Below are 17,077 nucleotides of genomic sequence, written 5' to 3'. Positions count from 1 at the left end.
CGTCGGCACAGTGGTGAGTGTTTTGCTTTGCTCTGAGAGCAGACTCAGTGGGACTATAATATATAAAGTATTAGTTCACTTCATTAGAATATAAATATGGAGATTTACTTAACTTCGTAAATACATTTCAACAGGAATGTTCTGAGTATTTACAATTGTCTCTGAATATTAAAGTATCACTTGATACAGACAAACTTACAAGGCTCTTCAATTTAAGAGTAAATGTAATGTTCACCTAAAGTTCTTCGTAAGAGATCTAAAATTCTAGTGGCCTGAGACGGTGCAGTCGTCCTGATCGATGACTTAGGTGAGCGCTCCTCTGCTCAGCTGTCAGTAGACGAGTCGTTGTAGTGACGTAGAGAAACACTCGGAGGCGTGGCTACCCAGGCGTTTCATATTCGCCAGTGTGACATGCAGCGACTATGCGCTTTTGTGGTTTCGTTGCGAGGTGCCAACCTTGCTTTGGCACGCCGCTCTTCGGACGACACCATACAAAGATAACATTTTGTTTACAAAATGATTCTGTACATGGAAGAACCCTGGAGATACTAAAAGGTATCAGATAGATTATATAATGGTAAGACAGAGATTTAGGAACCAGGTTTTAAATTGTAAAACATTTCCAGGGGCAGATGTGGACTCTGACCACAATCTATTTGTTATCAACTGTAGATTAAAACTGAAGAAACTGCAAAAATATGGGAATTTAAGGGGATGGGACCTGGATAAACTGACTAAACCAGAGATTGTACAGAGTTTCAGGGAGAGCATAAGGGAACAATTGACAGGAATGGGGCAAAGAAATACAGTAGAAGAAGAATGGGTAGCTCTGAGGGATGAAGTAGTGAAGGCAGCAGAGGATCAAGTAGGTAAAAAGACGAGGGCTAGTAGAAATTCTTGCGTAACAGAAGAAATATTGAATTTAATTGATGAAAGGAGAAAATATAAAAATGCAGTAAATGAAGGAGGCAAAATGAAATACAAACGCCTCAAAAATGATATCGACAGGAAGTGCAAAATGGCTAAGCAGGGATGGCTAGAGGACAAATGTAAGGATGCAGAGGGTTGTCTCACTAGGGGTAAGACAGATACTGCCTACAGGAAAATTAAGGAGACCTTTGGAGAAAAGAGAACCACTTGTATGAATATCAAGAGCTCAGATGGCAACCCAGTTCTAAGCAAAGAAGGGAAAGCAGAAAGGTGGAAGGAGTATATAGAGGTTCTATACAAGGGCGATGTACTTGAGAACCATATTATGGAAATGGAAGAGGATGTAGACGAAGATGAAGTGGGAGATATGATACTGCGTGAAGAGTTCGACAGAGCAGTGAAAGACCTGAGTCGAAACAAGGCCCCCGGAGTAGACAACATTCCATTAGAACTACTGACGGCCTTGGGAGAGCCAGTCCTGACAAAGCTCTACCATCTGGTGAGCAAGATGTATGAGACAGGAGAAATACCCTCAGACTTCAAGAAGAATATAATAATTCCAATCCCAAAGAAAGCAGGTGTTGACAGATGTGAAAACTACCGGACTACCAGTTTAATAAGTCACGGCTGCAAAATACTAACGCGAATTCTTTACAGACGAATATTGGAACACGTGAGGCAATGCTGACCCTACGGCTTATCTTAGTAGCTAGATTAAGGAAAGGCAAACGTACGTTTCTAGCATTTGTAGACTTAGAGAAAGCTTTTTATAATGTAGACTGTAATACTCTCTTTCAAATCATGAAGGTGGCAGGGGTAAAATATAGGGAACGAAAGGCTATTTACAATTTGTATAGAAACCAAATGGCAGTTATAAGAGTTGAGGGGCATGAAAGGGAAGCAGTGGTTGGGAAGGGAGTGAGGCAGGGTTGTAGCCTCTCCCCGATGTTATTCAATCCGTATATTGAGCAAGCAGTGAAGGAAACAAAAGAAAAATTCGTTGTAGGTATTAAAATCCATGGAGAAGAAATAAAAACTTTGAGGTTCACCGATGACAGCATAGGACTTGGAAGAGCAGTTGAACGGAATGGATGGTGTCTGGAAGGGAGGATATAAGATGAACATCAACAAAAGCAAAACGAGGATAATGGAATGTAGTCGAACTAAGTCGGGTGATGTCGAGGGTATTAGATTAGGAAATGAGACACTTAAAGCAGTAAAGGAGTTTTGCTATTTGGGGAGCAAAATAACTGATGATGATCGAAGTAGAGAGGATATAAAATGTAGACTGGCAATGGCAAGGAAAGCGTTTCTGAAGAAGAGAAATTTGTTAACATCGAGTATTGATTTAAGTGTTAGGAAGTCGTTTCTGAAAGTATTTGTATGGAGTGTAGCCATGTATGGAAGTGAAACATGGACGATAAATAGTTTAGACAAGAAGAGAATAGAAGCTTTCGAAATGTGGTGCTACAGAAGAATGCTGAAGATTAGATGGGTAGATCACATAACTAATGAGGAGGTGTTGAATAGGATTGGGGAGAAGAGAAGTTTGTGGTACAACTTGACTAGAAGAAGGGATCTGTTGGTAGGACATGTTCTGAGACATCGAGGGATCACCAATTTAGTATTGGAGGGCAGCGTGGAGGGTAAAAATCGTAGAGGGAGACCAAGAGATGTATACACTAAGCCGATTCAGAAGGATGTAGGTTGCAGTAGTTACTGGGAGATGAAGAAGCTTGCAGAGGATAGAGTAGCATGGAAAGCTGCATCAAACCAGTCTCAGGACTGAAGACCACAACAACAAGAACATTTCACTAAGCTTCGTATAAATATCTGACACACTCTACCAAATACACAATGTGAGTGATTATCGCTGCACAGTTGAGGACCCCCGTTCACTAGGGGGTACCGAAACTGTTGGCAAGTTTATCGCTGCGGGTGAGATGGACACTGGAATCATTAAAAGGAACACGTAGGCAGGGCCACCGATATCCGCGAGCTGGTGACCGGAGCGGTCGTGTGCTGTTTGGCGGAAGCTGCGGAACGAGTGATCACCTATTGCAGGCAGTGGCAGCAAGAAGCATGGCGACTGGTGACGTAGTGGCAGGACAAGCTGGAGCAGAGTGTGGTGGCCCTCCAGTTCGGAGCATGACCGGGGCCAGCGGCGCCGGCTCCACAGAGCAGTACCGACGGAAGCGTGCCGGTTGATTTCGTTTCTGGTGCCTGCAGAATGGTGTTGGAGTGCGTGGGCAGTGCCTGTACCTTGTACTGTGTGCCCTGTACTTGAGTTCCCAAGTAAAACACATTCAGGTAAATTCAATTCAGTTGTCTGAACGTGCCATCCGGCAAGTGCATGTGCATCGGGGGTAGAGGAGGGGCGGTATGTGATGGACCCCTAGACGCCTGGTCGCCCCGCCCCTGGTCAGTGTTGTGTGTGAATCGATCTTTATGATTCCCTAAGCGACCCAGAAGAGCAGATCAATCTTCTTGTCACTCGAAAATGAACAAATGTTGGCACAGTTTCTAAAACAACTACGTATGGGCAAATGTGCAGTAAAATAGAGAAAAGCAATTAGTTTTATTGCTTTATTGTTTATGCTTGCGCTTTAAGAAATTTCCTAAATATGCCTAGAAACATCTAGATTTTTTTCCAGCTGCTCACGTCTGCCATACCGTCTTATCCTGATTCCTTACTGTGATCCACACATTCTTCTTGTTACACCGATTTGGTTCTACTTATTTCCCTGTCACTTAATGGAAACATCTGCATCTACACGCATACTCTGCAAATCACACTTAAGTGCCTGGCAGACAGTTTATCGAACCGCCTTCACAATAATTCACTATTATTCCAATCTCAGCCGACCGCGGTGGCCGAGCACTTCTAGGCGCTGAGTCCGTAACCGCGCGACTGCTACGGTCGCAGGTTCGAATCCTGCCTCGGGCATGGATGTGTGTGATGTCCTTAGGTTAGTTAGGTTTAAGTAGGTCTAAGTTCTAGGGGACTGATGACCTCAGATGCTAAGTCCCATAGTGCTCAGAGCCATTTGAACCATTTTAACCATTTCAATCTCAAACAGCGCGCGGAAGAAACGAACAACTGTATCTCTCCGTGAGAGCTCTGGTTTCCCTTATTTTATTATGATGATTCTTTCTACGTACGTACATCGGCGTCAAGAAAAGATTTTTGTATTCAGAGGAACAAATTGGTGATTGAAATTTCGTGAGAAGATTCCGCCGCAGCGAGAAACGGCTTTGTTTTAATGATGTCCTCCCCAAATCCCGTATCATGTCAGCGACACTCTCTACTTTATTTCGGGATAATACATAACGTGATGCTCTTCTTTGAACCTTTCCGATGTACTCCGTTAATGCTATCTAGTAAGGATCCCTGGCCGCGCAACAGTACTCAAAAAAGGACGGACAAGCGTAGTGTAGGAAGTCTCTTAATTAAGTGTTCTCACAATAAAATGCTGTCTTTGGTTTGCCTTGCTATGTTTTATTTCCAAATTAAGGTGTTCTTAATTGTAATTTCTAGGTATTTAGCTGAATTTACGGACTTTACATTTGACTGATTTATCGTGTAACCGAAATTTAACGGATTCCTTTGAGCACTCATGCGCATGACCTTGCACTTTTCGTTATTAGTGTCAATTGCCAATTTTTTCACCATTCAGATATCTTTTCTAAATCTTTTTGTAGCTAGTTTTGATCTTCTGATGACTTCACGATAAACGACACCATCATCTGCAAACAACCTAAGATGGCTGCTCAGATTATCTCTTAAATCGTTTATACAGATAAGGAACAGCTGAGGGCCTAAAACACTACCTTATCGAACGCCAGAAATGATTTCCGTTTTACCCGATGAATACTATAAACTGTGACCTCTCTGACAAGAAATCACGAATCCAGTCACATAACTGAGAAGATATTCCATAAGCTCGCAATTTCACTACAAGCCGCTTGTGTGGTACAGTGTCAAAAGCCTTCTGGAAATCTAGAAATATGGACTCAATTTGAAATCCCTTGTCAATAACACTCAACATTTCGTGTGGGAAGGAGCTAACTGTGTTTACAAGAACGATGTTTTCTAAATCCATCTTGACTGTGTGTCAGTAGACTACTCATTCGAGGTAACACAATATATGTTCCAAAATTCTGTTGCATATTGACGTTAATGATAAGGGCGTGTAATTTAGTGGATTACTCCTACTACCTTTCTTGAATATTAGTGTGACCTGTGCAACTTTCCAATCTTTAGGTACGGATCGTTCGTCTAGCGAGCGGTTGTATGTGATTGTTAAGTATTGAGCTACTGTATCAGTGTACTCTGAAAGGAACCCACTTGATATACGGTATGGACCGGAAGACTTGCTTTTATTAAGCGATCTAATTTGCCTCAGGACTCTGAGGATATCTACTGTTAAGTTTCTCGTGGTGGCAGCTGTTCTTGATTCGAATCCCGGATTATTTACTTCGTCTTATTTGGTGAAGGAATTTCGGAAGGCTGTGCTTAGTACTTCTGCTTTAGCAGCCCTGCCGTCGATACTATTTCCATTGCTGTCGCGCACAGAAGGTGTCGATTGTGTCTTTCCGCTAGCATGCTTTACATAAGACTAGAATCTCTTTAGATTTTCTGCCAGGCTTCGAGATAAAGTTTCGTTGTGGATACCGTTATAAACATCTCGCATTGAAGTCCGCGCTAAATTTCGAGCTTTTGTAAAAGATTGTCAATCTTGGAGATTTTGCGTTCATTTAAATTTGGCATGCTTTCTTCGTCGTTTCTCCAACGATGTTCTGACCCGTTTTGTGTATCAAGGGGGGTCAGCTCCGTCATTTATTTATTTGGTATAAATCTCTCAATTGCTGTCGATACTACTACTTTGTATTCGAGCCACATCTGGTGTACATTTACATTGTCAATTTTGAAGGAGTGGAGATTGTCTCTCAGCAAGGCGTCAAGTGAATTTTCATCTACTTTTTTGAATAGGTACAGCTTTCGTTTATTTTTGGCGTATTTAGGGATTACAATATTCAGTGTAGTTATGATAATCCTGTGCTCACTAATCCCTGTATCCGTTTCGATGCTCGCTATTAGCTCAGGATTATATGTTGCTAAGAGGTCAAGTGCGTTTTCGCAACCGTTTGTAATCGCTATAGCATTGCCTCCGGTAGAAAAAATAGTAGAAAAAAATTCCAGAGACTTAAGAATGAAGAAGCGTTATCTGCGCTATCAGAATTACAAACATTATTATCTGTGTTCTTTTGTAGAGGAAGAATGAGTGCTTTTTGTTTCATTGTCTTATCGATTCTGCTGTTCTCGCTGACGGCCTTTAATTGTTCACGGTCTGTAACTGATACAATTATCTGTAGTAGCAATATAATGAGTTGAATATATATATATATATATATGAGATCAATAATTGTAGTGCGTGTTTTTGTGAGTAGCGAATACCTATCCCGTATATGATTCAGTACGTAATAATTAAATGTTGCCCTGGCCACGTCATTAATGAGAGAATTATGTAAGTTCTTGCAACAGTTATATAATACTAAAAGTATATAAAGAATAATATCAATAATTTCAAAACGGCTTTTTGTAATATTTTTCAATTCATATTGGGCCAGAGGTACAGTTTTTATTAATAACAATGTAAATGAATGGTTACGCTGCCATTGCACATAGGCAGCTATTTTGGAGCAATCAGCCCCACAAAGAAAATAATTAAAATTTGTTTAAATGTATTATCGCGTAATATTAAAACAAGGGTCTTCAATCCATCGTTGAGTAGGACTGATGTCTTCACGTTGGGATATGTATGATATTGTTGGTGATAGCTCCCTGAGAAAAATCAGCCGTGGCTTTTAACAAACATAAAAGAGAAAAGATTTATTATTTCTATTTTTCAAAACCGTTTCATACAATAAGAATAACGTCACAGTTATCTTTGTGTGAGGTATTAAATTATAACCACTCAATTAATTAATCATTACGCGATATCGCGTGCGCTCATGAACTAACTGCTCGAAATAATTTTCAGAGAATGGGTTTAGAACATTTTTCGGATGATGTTTTATACATATCCCCGTATTTAAAAAGCAGAAGTATCTAGGGAGCTGTGAGAAACAGTCATTTTCCGTGTCTTTTTTCGCAGACATATTTTTTTTTGAACAGAATGTGGCATACGAACTGATTTCAGTTTTAGTTTGCAGTTATTAGCTTATTTTCCTTAAAATGAAGGTTATATAAAAACGGTAAGAACAAACAAAATTTAAGTAAGACTGATACTTGATGTGTAGAGAGTAGTGACTGAAGGAACTGATTATGCTGTGTATAGCCCTTAAGACGAATTTAGGTTAATTTATTTAGAAGTATTTGTCCATATGATTAATGTTTTATGCTCTTGTAATAATTGTGGATCCAACTCTGAATAGCTATGAAATATATGTATTGGAAAACGCTACTGCTTTCAACATGTTGATTCGTTGCCCAAAGAGTGTATTGGTACCTTCAAATATTGTGTAGATAGCTTCATGTGATACCGGTATTGTATTTAACAGTGGGAATGCAGACAATATTAAGAGACTGCGTAAACTGGGCTTCCATAATAATGCATTCACACTGACATTACTAAAAAGTATCGATGAACCACGACTCGACAAAGTCCAAGGAACAGGAGAAAATATTCAGAAGATGGCTAGTGAGAGAAGGTGGGGGAAGAAAATCCTCCAGGAAGACGAGGAGGAGAATTATGACCACGGGCGTGGACAGCATTAGTAACTAGAGATATAGCTCTACCGTTGAAAACTAAAATATTTACCGAAAAGTAATTTTATAGAGACATAATAATCCTATTTTTAGGAACTTCGAAAACAAAATTCCTGGGATTTCGCAGCGCGGTTGATAACCATTTTTATTCAGACTTTTTTATCTTTTGTGTGAGGAAAACTAGCTGTTACAGTGCGAGTAAAACGAGAGCTGGCACAGTTAATATAAAACTGAAAACTGAATTTGAAAATAACTGTGAAAATAGCTGTGAGATAAAAGCAAAATTGTTGTACACATTTTCAGTCTATTATGTGGATGTAAAATGTAAGCTTTGAGTTTTATTGAGTGATTAGGTTGTGAAAACAGCTTATCTACATGTAATCAGATGTTCTGAAAAATCAAATCTTTAAATGTAAATGCCCTCAAACATTAATGAACAAAAATTGCACAGGATTTGTAACACTGAGTCTATATTACTAAACAGATAACCCAGGATACGGTCCCAAAATTATTGCAGGTTGCCTATCTAACGGCTTTCAGTCGCAACGAAAATTTGATTTTCATTATTTCATATAATTATTGACAAAAGTGAAAAATTTAAAATGCTGATAATCAACTCATTAAGATCTGTAATTTCATGTTTCGTTTAAAACAGTAAGTCAGGTTTTACAGTTAAAAACTATATATGCAAGTGTCCCAGGAGGAATGATCAATATTCAAGTGTGTGACAAGAACGATCCTTCGAAGTAAAGAAGTCTAGTAAACGTGGTCATCGCTCGTGAGAAACTCAGCTTGACCCTTCCTCACATGATGTACTGTGAATTATGGATGAAGGGCAACAGGCAGATTCCATATTTCTGGATTTGCCCAGAGCCTTTGGCACGGTGTCCCCTGGAGATTGCTAACGAAGGTACGAGAATATGCAGTACTTTCTCATATATGTGAGTGACCCGAAGACTTCTTAAGTAATAGAACTTCGACGGCGAGTGTTCACCAGAGACAAGGGTATCGTTAGGTCGTAAGGAGTGCCCTAGGGAATTGAGATAGGACCACTGCTGTTCTCTCTATATATAAATGATTTGAACAAGAATGTGGGCAGCAATCTGCGGTTGTTTGCTGATGATGCTGTGGTGTACGTGAATGTGTCGAAATCGACTGACTGTAGGAGGATACAGTATGACTTAAACAAAATTTCTAGTTGGTATGATCAATGTCAGATAGCTATAAATGTAGAAAAACGTTATGTTTAAATATCTGGCCACAATTATGCAAAGAGATATGAAATGGAAAGAGCATTTGAGGATTGTGGTACGGAAGGTGAATGGTCGACTTCGGTTTATTGGGAGAACTTTAGGAAAGTGTTTTTCATCTAAAACTGAGACCACATACAGGAAGCTAGTGCGACCTATTCTCGAGTAGTGTTCGAGAGTTTGGGGTCCACATCAGGCCGAATTAAAGGAAGACGTCGACGCAATTGAGAAGCGGACTGCTAGACTTTTTGCCGATAGGTTCGTACAACATACAAGTATTGCGGAGATGTTTCGGGAACGCAAATGGCAAACCCTGGAGGGGAGGCGACGCTCTTTTCGAGGAACACTATTAATAAAATTTAGAGAACCGGCGTTTGAAGCAGACAGCAGGTAGATTCTACTGCCACTAACGTACATTTAGCGAAAGGACCGCCAAGATAAGACATGTGGAGGCAAATGGACAGTCGTTTTTTCCTTGCTCTATTTGCGAGTGGAACAGGGAAGAAAACTACTAGTAGTGGTACAAGGTACCCCCCGCCATGCACGTTACGATGGCTTGCGGAGTGTGTACGTAGATGTAGATGGAGAACTATGAGCACTTCTTCAACTGCGATACGATGAAACATCTACTGCTAGATCTTTGCTCTCCATATTCTGAGAAATGGTAGTATGGACCAAAACAAGGAAAAAAAATGTCCATTGAACTTGGGCCCTTAAAAAGCATAGCTTAAGAACTATGAGCATTTGCTCACCTACGCTATTTTGAAACACTTAAACTGAAAAAGTGCACATAGTCTTTAAGGTATGCATTTTGAGCCCATGTTTACTAAACAATATTTTCTGTTTGCTTTTAGTCTGTGCTGCCTCCTCCCAAAGTGTGGAAAGCAAAGACCTAGCAGTAGAAGAAATTCGTTCCACAGTTTCGATGACGAAGAATTACTCATAGCTCTTATGATGTGCATTTTAGAGCCCATGTTTATTAGACTTTTTTTGCTGCCTGTCATATCCCCGACTACCGACCTTTACTCCTGGGACACCTCGTATGTCTCGAGGGATCGTAACTCATGGCGTGCGACTTACACAGACTATATTCATATAGTGGTTCAAAATGGCTCTGAGCACTATGGGACTTAAATTCTGAGGTCATCAGTCCCCTAGAACTTAGAACTACTTAAACCTAACTAAGCTAAGGACATCACACTCATCCATGCCCGAGGCAGGATTCGAACCTGCGACCGTAGCGGTCGCGCGGTTCTAGACTGTAGCGCCTAGAACCGCTCGGCCACTCCGGCTGGCATTCATATAGTGTTTGAGCGGCTTCCAGAAGACATTAAACATACTTTCAAACCTCCTCTAGATTTCTTCTCGTTTACATTCTTATAATGAAATATTAGCTCTAACTCACATGTGAGGTAAGCTTTTTTATCTATGGCTGATTCTTTGAAGACTTGCGGTTGGGGAGCTTACTGGTTCTATGTAACAGGCCCAACATTTTATCGGGAATTTTGTCGGAGACGTTATATCATAGTATGTGTTTTGACCTACGTCTGCCTTTAACGTTTCTTCTTAAACAATGCATTATCACAGGAAAAATACTTTCTTCGGTGGTAAACAGCCGGCCGCTGCCGCCGAGCGGTTCTAGGCGCTTTAGTCTGGAACCCCGCGACTGCTACGGTCGCAGGTTCGAATCCTGCCTTGGGAATGGATGTGTGTGATGTCCTTAGGTTAGTTACCAAAATCTGGTTGCCGTGTGGCCCCATATAACCGATATCTTGACTTACTGAAATCGACAATAAAGAATCCATTCGCTACCAAAGCAAGACCTCTTTTTTCAATTCTGCGCTTTGCATCAGATGCAATACACTGTCTGGAACGTTTTTACTTAACACCTGCTTTGTTTAACCTTTAAATCTAAAGGGAGTGGAAGGGCTAACCCAATAAAGTGAACATTTCAACTCCAATACGTTTATTAGCTACTAAAAGGAATCTCACATAAAAATTGACAGATGCCTCTCAGGCAAGATTATTTACGAAACACTCATTACATAAAATTATAAGCAAGTTAATAAATCATTAGCCAACGATCTCCCGTAAAAATTGATAGACGCCATTAAGGCCGAATTTGACCATAATTCTAACAACTCTAGTTAAGACAAGTTATTTAAGACCCTTTCAATTCCAATACTTTAACATTACATGTGAAATAACAGTGGACACACAGCCTCAGTTTTAACACGAATACTTATAACATATTTACTAAAACGTAACTTGGCCAATCTTGCAAATTACTAGACTAGAGTACCTTGCAGAGTAAACCACGAAATTATTCAGATGCCCTTTGCCTTATAAGATGAGCTTTTAGGGTATAGAAAGTTACAGCTATGTACAATCATAAATGTATAACAACAGAAGTAAGGCCCTAGCTTTTAAAAAAAAATGGTTCAAATGGCTCTGAGCACTATGGGACTCAACATCTTAGGTCATAAGTCCCCTAGAACTTAGAACTACTTAAACCTAACTAACCTAAGGACATCACAGACATCCATGCCCGAGGCAGGATTCGAACCTGCGACCGTAGCAGTCCCGCGGTTCCGGACTGCAGCGCCAGAACCGCTAGACCACCGCGGCCGGCCCTAGCTTTTAAGGCCGAAGTTTAACCACGAACGGTGGAACCGACTGAGGGAAGTAATACTTCAAACCAAGACGTGGCTCCGTTTGCAACCCCACATCGAGTAGGTCACCGAATTGTGAACCCAGCAAACGCTACCGGAGAGGAACGCACAAGATCAGACGACGGCCACCGCCCGTAAGCCAAACTTATAATCTTAAGGGAAGCTCTGCGCTTCGGTTGCCCGCTGCCTCAGTTCACTGACACACACACCACACACGACAACAGGAGGCCAAAAAAAAACTTTTCTTAACTTTAACATTCAAGATTGACCAGTAAACTAACACTATAAAATCAAGGCTAAACAACAACTAATTTCACTCGCAAGTCCTTTTTTAAGTGAAACAGTACCTGATAAACAAACGCTAAGAGTGGGAAATGAAGTGGCTCACGAGAACCGACACTCACTAGAACTTAGTGACACACATATTGGCCACCTTAAGTGGGCCGGCAAAGCTCAACACGGTAACCTTTAGAAATAAAAACTCAGATTGCCCGCAGAAGACATATTGACATGGATTAATCGATATCGTAAACAAATTAAACACTTGCTAGTAATAGCTACTGAACTAACATTCTGCAAATACATCAATATTACGCGGAAGCAGAGCCCACCCTTAGTAAGAGGCATCAAATGAAATCGCACACACGTAACATCACGACTCCGGCAACGTCTTACTATACCAAGAGCGATCACAATCACAGTCAACTAAGTGCTCTTAGTAATTAGAGTACTTAACTGGGTGTCTTGATGGTGGGGCGATTTTGCGGAGATGTCAGACCATCACTTCGTAAGACCATAACAGCGCGTCCCTCCAAGCAAGCAGGCACATCCACAGTTCACGAGGTTGCCGGAGAATGCACAGCTCCGACCAACTCCCGCTGAGTCCACTACAACCACGTGATAACCGCCGCCCGGCCTCAGGCAACGACGTCTTCGCTTCTGCACGGCAGCCAATTACCGAGTCGCGCACCGCCGCCTTCCGTTCTCATAGCGTTGTTCCCCTTTCCCGCCGTCGGCACTCTCTTACACTACTGCCCATTAAAATTGCTACACCAAGAAGAAATGCGGATGATAAACGGGTATTCATTGGACAAATATATTACACTATAACTGACATGTGATTACATTTTCATGCAATTTTGGTGCATAGATCCTGAGAAATCAGTACCCAGAACAACCACCTATGATCGTAATAACGGCCTTGATACGCCTGGGCATTGAGTCAAATAGAGCTTGGATGGCGTGTACAGGTACAGCTGCCCATGTAGCTTCAACACGATACCACAGTTCATCAAGATTAGTGACTGGCGTATTGTGACGAGCCAGTTGATCGGCCATCATTGACCAGACGTTTTCAGTTGGTGAGAGATTTGGAGAAAGTTCTGGCCAGGGCACAGTCGAACATTTTCTGTATCCAGAAAGGCCCGTACAGGACCTACAACATGCGGTCGTGCATTATCCTGCTGAAATGTAGGGTTTCGCAGGGATCGAATGAGGGGTAGAGCCACGGGTCGTAACACATCTGAAATGTAACGTCCACTGTTCAAAGTGCCTTGAATGCGAACAAGAGGTGACCAAGACGTGTAACTAATGGCACCCCATACCATCACGCCGGGTGATATTCCAGTATGGCGATGACGAATACACGCTTCTAATTTGCATTTACCGCGATGTCGCCAAACACGGATGCGACCATCATGATGCTGTAAACAGAGCCTGGATTCATCCGAAAAAATGACGTTTTGCCATTCGTGCACCCAGGTTCGTAGTTGAGTACACCATCAGAGGCGACTCGGTGATGCAGCGTCAAAGGTAACCGCAGCCATGGTCTCCGAGCTGATCGTCCATGCTGCTGCAAACGTCGTCGAACAGTTCGTGCAGATGGTTGTTGTCTTGCAAACGTCCCCATCTGTTGCCTCAGGGATTGAGACGTGGCTGCACGATCCGTTACAGCCATGCGGATAAGATGCCTGTCATCTCGACTGCTAGTGATACGAGGCCGTTGGGATCCAGCACGGCGTTCCATATTACCCTGCTAAACCCACCGATTCCATATTCTGCTAACAGTCATTGGATCTCGACCAACGCGAGCAGCAATGTCGCGATACGATAAACCCCAATCGCGATAGGCTACAATCCGACCTTTATCAAAGTCGGAAACGTGATGGTACGCATTTCTCCTCCTTACACGAGGCATCACAACAACGTTTCACCAAGCAACGCCGGTCAACTGCTGTTTGTGTACGAGAAATCAGTTGGAAACTTTCCTCGTCAGCACGTTGTAGGTGTCGCCACTGGCGCCAACCCTGTGTGAATGCTCTGGAAAGCTAATCATTTGCATATCACAGCATCTTCTTCCTGTCGGTTAAAGTTCGCTTCTGTAGCACGTCATCTTCGTGGGGTAGCAATTTTAATGGCAAGTAGCGTATATCCGGAGCCGGCCGAAGTCCCAAGACAAACCTCTGTACTAGGAAATCGATCGTACTCATGTCGGAGATACCATTGGCGCCGATCCCGCCACGGCTCACTGGCTTTCAACTTGTTGAAAATGTTACTGCTGTAATGACTACAGTTATTAAGGTTCATGTGTTTCCGATGACTTGTCGGCAGGAATTTTCCACCGGTGTGTCTTATTTGCTTCAATTAAGCCCTTAATGTCACTCGATACATCTGGCAGCTTAATTGTCCGTTGTGGCTACACTACTATGTTATATATATATCAAGACTTTTTTACAGTAAAGATCCTTCGTCTACGTGTACCAGAAATTGTTTGTAATTTATGATTACTTCGAAACATTGAGCACGAGTAAGACCATCACTCGCAACACTTGTCAATGATCAACAGGTTATTCGTAGAAATGTTGTATAGGTAGATATAACCTTGAACCTGACTGATCACAAGTAAATATTGGTATTTGACGGGGGCGTTGAATTCTCCGACGAATCAGTGTAATTCTATATGTCCTTTTAGCGCAACTTCTTTGTTGTCGTGACTGACTATTGCAAACAAAATATTAAGTAAATCGTCATTTCTATTCCGTCCGACATATGAAACAAATATTCTCTGTATGTCCATCTTTTTAGCGATGGTCGCGGGACTCGGGTGTTCGATAGAGGATATCAAATTAAGCACCTTTCAGCCGTCAATTTTCAACCTTATTTTGTTAGGCAACCAGATGGAATAATAAAGCACTGAAGCTGGTTGCTTAATAAAATAGGGTTGAAAATTGAAGACTGAAAGGTGCTTAATTTGACATCCTCTATCAAAAAAATACGTCAATGTCTTTAACTTAATTATAGCGCTTCCGCAAATTTTTCTGACATTCTAGTAATCTGAAAAAGGAAGGGAAGCTATATATAAATAAACGGCCTGTATCGAAATTAAACGGAGAACTAAGCTCATCTGGACAAGGGTCTGTAAGAAAATCGACCGCTGAGCGTCTGGAGATACTAATCGCGGTCACACTTAATAATTAATTGAATCACTGGGCAGTCTCTGTCAAATTTACTGTTTACTTTTTATAGGTCGGCGATATCTGAAATTACATCTTTTACTGTGACCGCTTTCTGTACATTTACTGGGCGCTAGGCAATGAATGTTGTTGAGTGTGAGCGAGAACTGACGTCGTGTAACACATCCCTGTACTTTGGCTGCTGCCGCGCAGTATTATTTCTGGTACTGCGTATAACATTTGTATGTAAATGTTACACATCACAGTTACGTTTCTGTCATGTTTTTGAGGCGGAACGGACAGTCCATTAAGCCCTGACTCTTTATTAAAGAAGATGACAGCGAATTTTTTTGCTGAATTCCCAGAGGAAGCTTAATTTCGCGGCAGAATGAGAGTCGTGTTTGTATCTGTAAACTCATTTAGGAAGATATTTTCCGTTTTCTGCAAGCTGACTCGGCAAAGGCCATTAAACATTCTACGAGCTCAAAGGTGAGGTTCTACTAGGAGAGTGAGCTCATTTATCTCGTATACTAAATGTCTGTATTTTTTCTCGATTATTTGGTCACAAAAACCATGTGCGGATAAAAAGGATTAGTGTTTCATTTTTAATGCTTGCAACACGACCCAGATAGAATCTTGGAAAAGGGCGGGGTGAGAATGAAAAGAGTAGGCACGACTTTACGGTAATGTACACACAAAAATTTGTTGTTAGATCTTACGCATTTTTTCAACATTAAAATCTCCGTCCGAACGGGCTCTGAAGACCCAAAGGTACCGACCGATCGTCGTGTCGTCCTTAGCCCATGGGCGACACTCGATATGGATATGAATGGGCATCTGGTCAGCAATTGAGGCCGGAGCCGCTACTTCTCAATCAAGTAGCTCTCAAGCTGGGCTTACGAGGTCTAAGTGGACCCCGGTTGCCAACAGCTCTCCGGAGACCCGGACGGTCACTAATCGGAGTGCTAGCCAAGCCCGATACCGCTTAACTTCGATGATGGGACGGGAAACGGTGCTACCAGTGGGGCAAGGCTGTTGGATCCAGTAAAAATAACACTGTCTTTAAAGTTATGTTTCCTTTCTCTCTCTCACTTTTGGCTAGAGTTTATCCTCTCTAATACGGGGTCTGTTTATACAAGATTTGGCAAATTTTATTTTATTATTATAACTTTGTAACCTAATGCCTTTCCTGACAGGGCAGTCATTAAGGTAACTGTGAATGAGGGAAGTCGTGTGTACCATCACTGCGACTTGTATAAACTTTGTTTTGTGTGTTATCACGTTTTCAACTGTTTCTGTACCGCGTTCTGTGGGCCGCAATTTGGATACCAGCCCGGCATTTCCCTAAACAAGCCTGTGAAACCGCCTAAAAACAACACTCAGGTAAGCGGTATACAATCCCAGATTCGTTAATCCGTTGCGCGATGTGAGTCTGACACATCTCCCTGTCTCGCAAGTTAGCGCACTGCGCCCTATACCACACTAGCAGGCCACAGGATTGAGGTATATAACACACGGTGTTACAAAAAGGTACGGCCAAAATTTCAGGAAACATTCCTCACACACAAATAAAGAAAACATGTTACGTGGACATGTGTCCGAAAATGCTTAATTTCCATGTTAGAGCTCATTTTAGTTTCGTCACTATGTACTGTACTTCCTCGATTCACCGCCAGTTGGCCCAATTGAAGGAAGGTAATGTTGACTTCGGTGCTTGTGTTGACATGTGACTTATTGCTCTACAGTACTAGCATCAAGCACATCAGTACGTAGCATCAACAGGTTAGTGTTCATCACGAACGTGGTTTTGCAGTCAGTGCAATGTTTACGAATGCGGAGTTGGCAGATGCCCATTTGATGTATGGATTAGCACTGGGCAATAGCCGTGGCGCGGTACGTTTGTATCGAGACAGATTTCCAGAACGAAGGTGTCCTGACAGGAAGACGTTCGAAGCAGTTGATCGGCGTCTTAGGGAGCACGGAACATTCCAGCCTATGACT

Source organism: Schistocerca americana, chromosome 2 (genome assembly GCF_021461395.2).
Source record: "Schistocerca americana isolate TAMUIC-IGC-003095 chromosome 2, iqSchAmer2.1, whole genome shotgun sequence".
Classification (NCBI taxonomy): Eukaryota; Metazoa; Arthropoda; class Insecta; order Orthoptera; family Acrididae; genus Schistocerca; species Schistocerca americana.
This window is presented reverse-complemented; position numbering follows the sequence as displayed.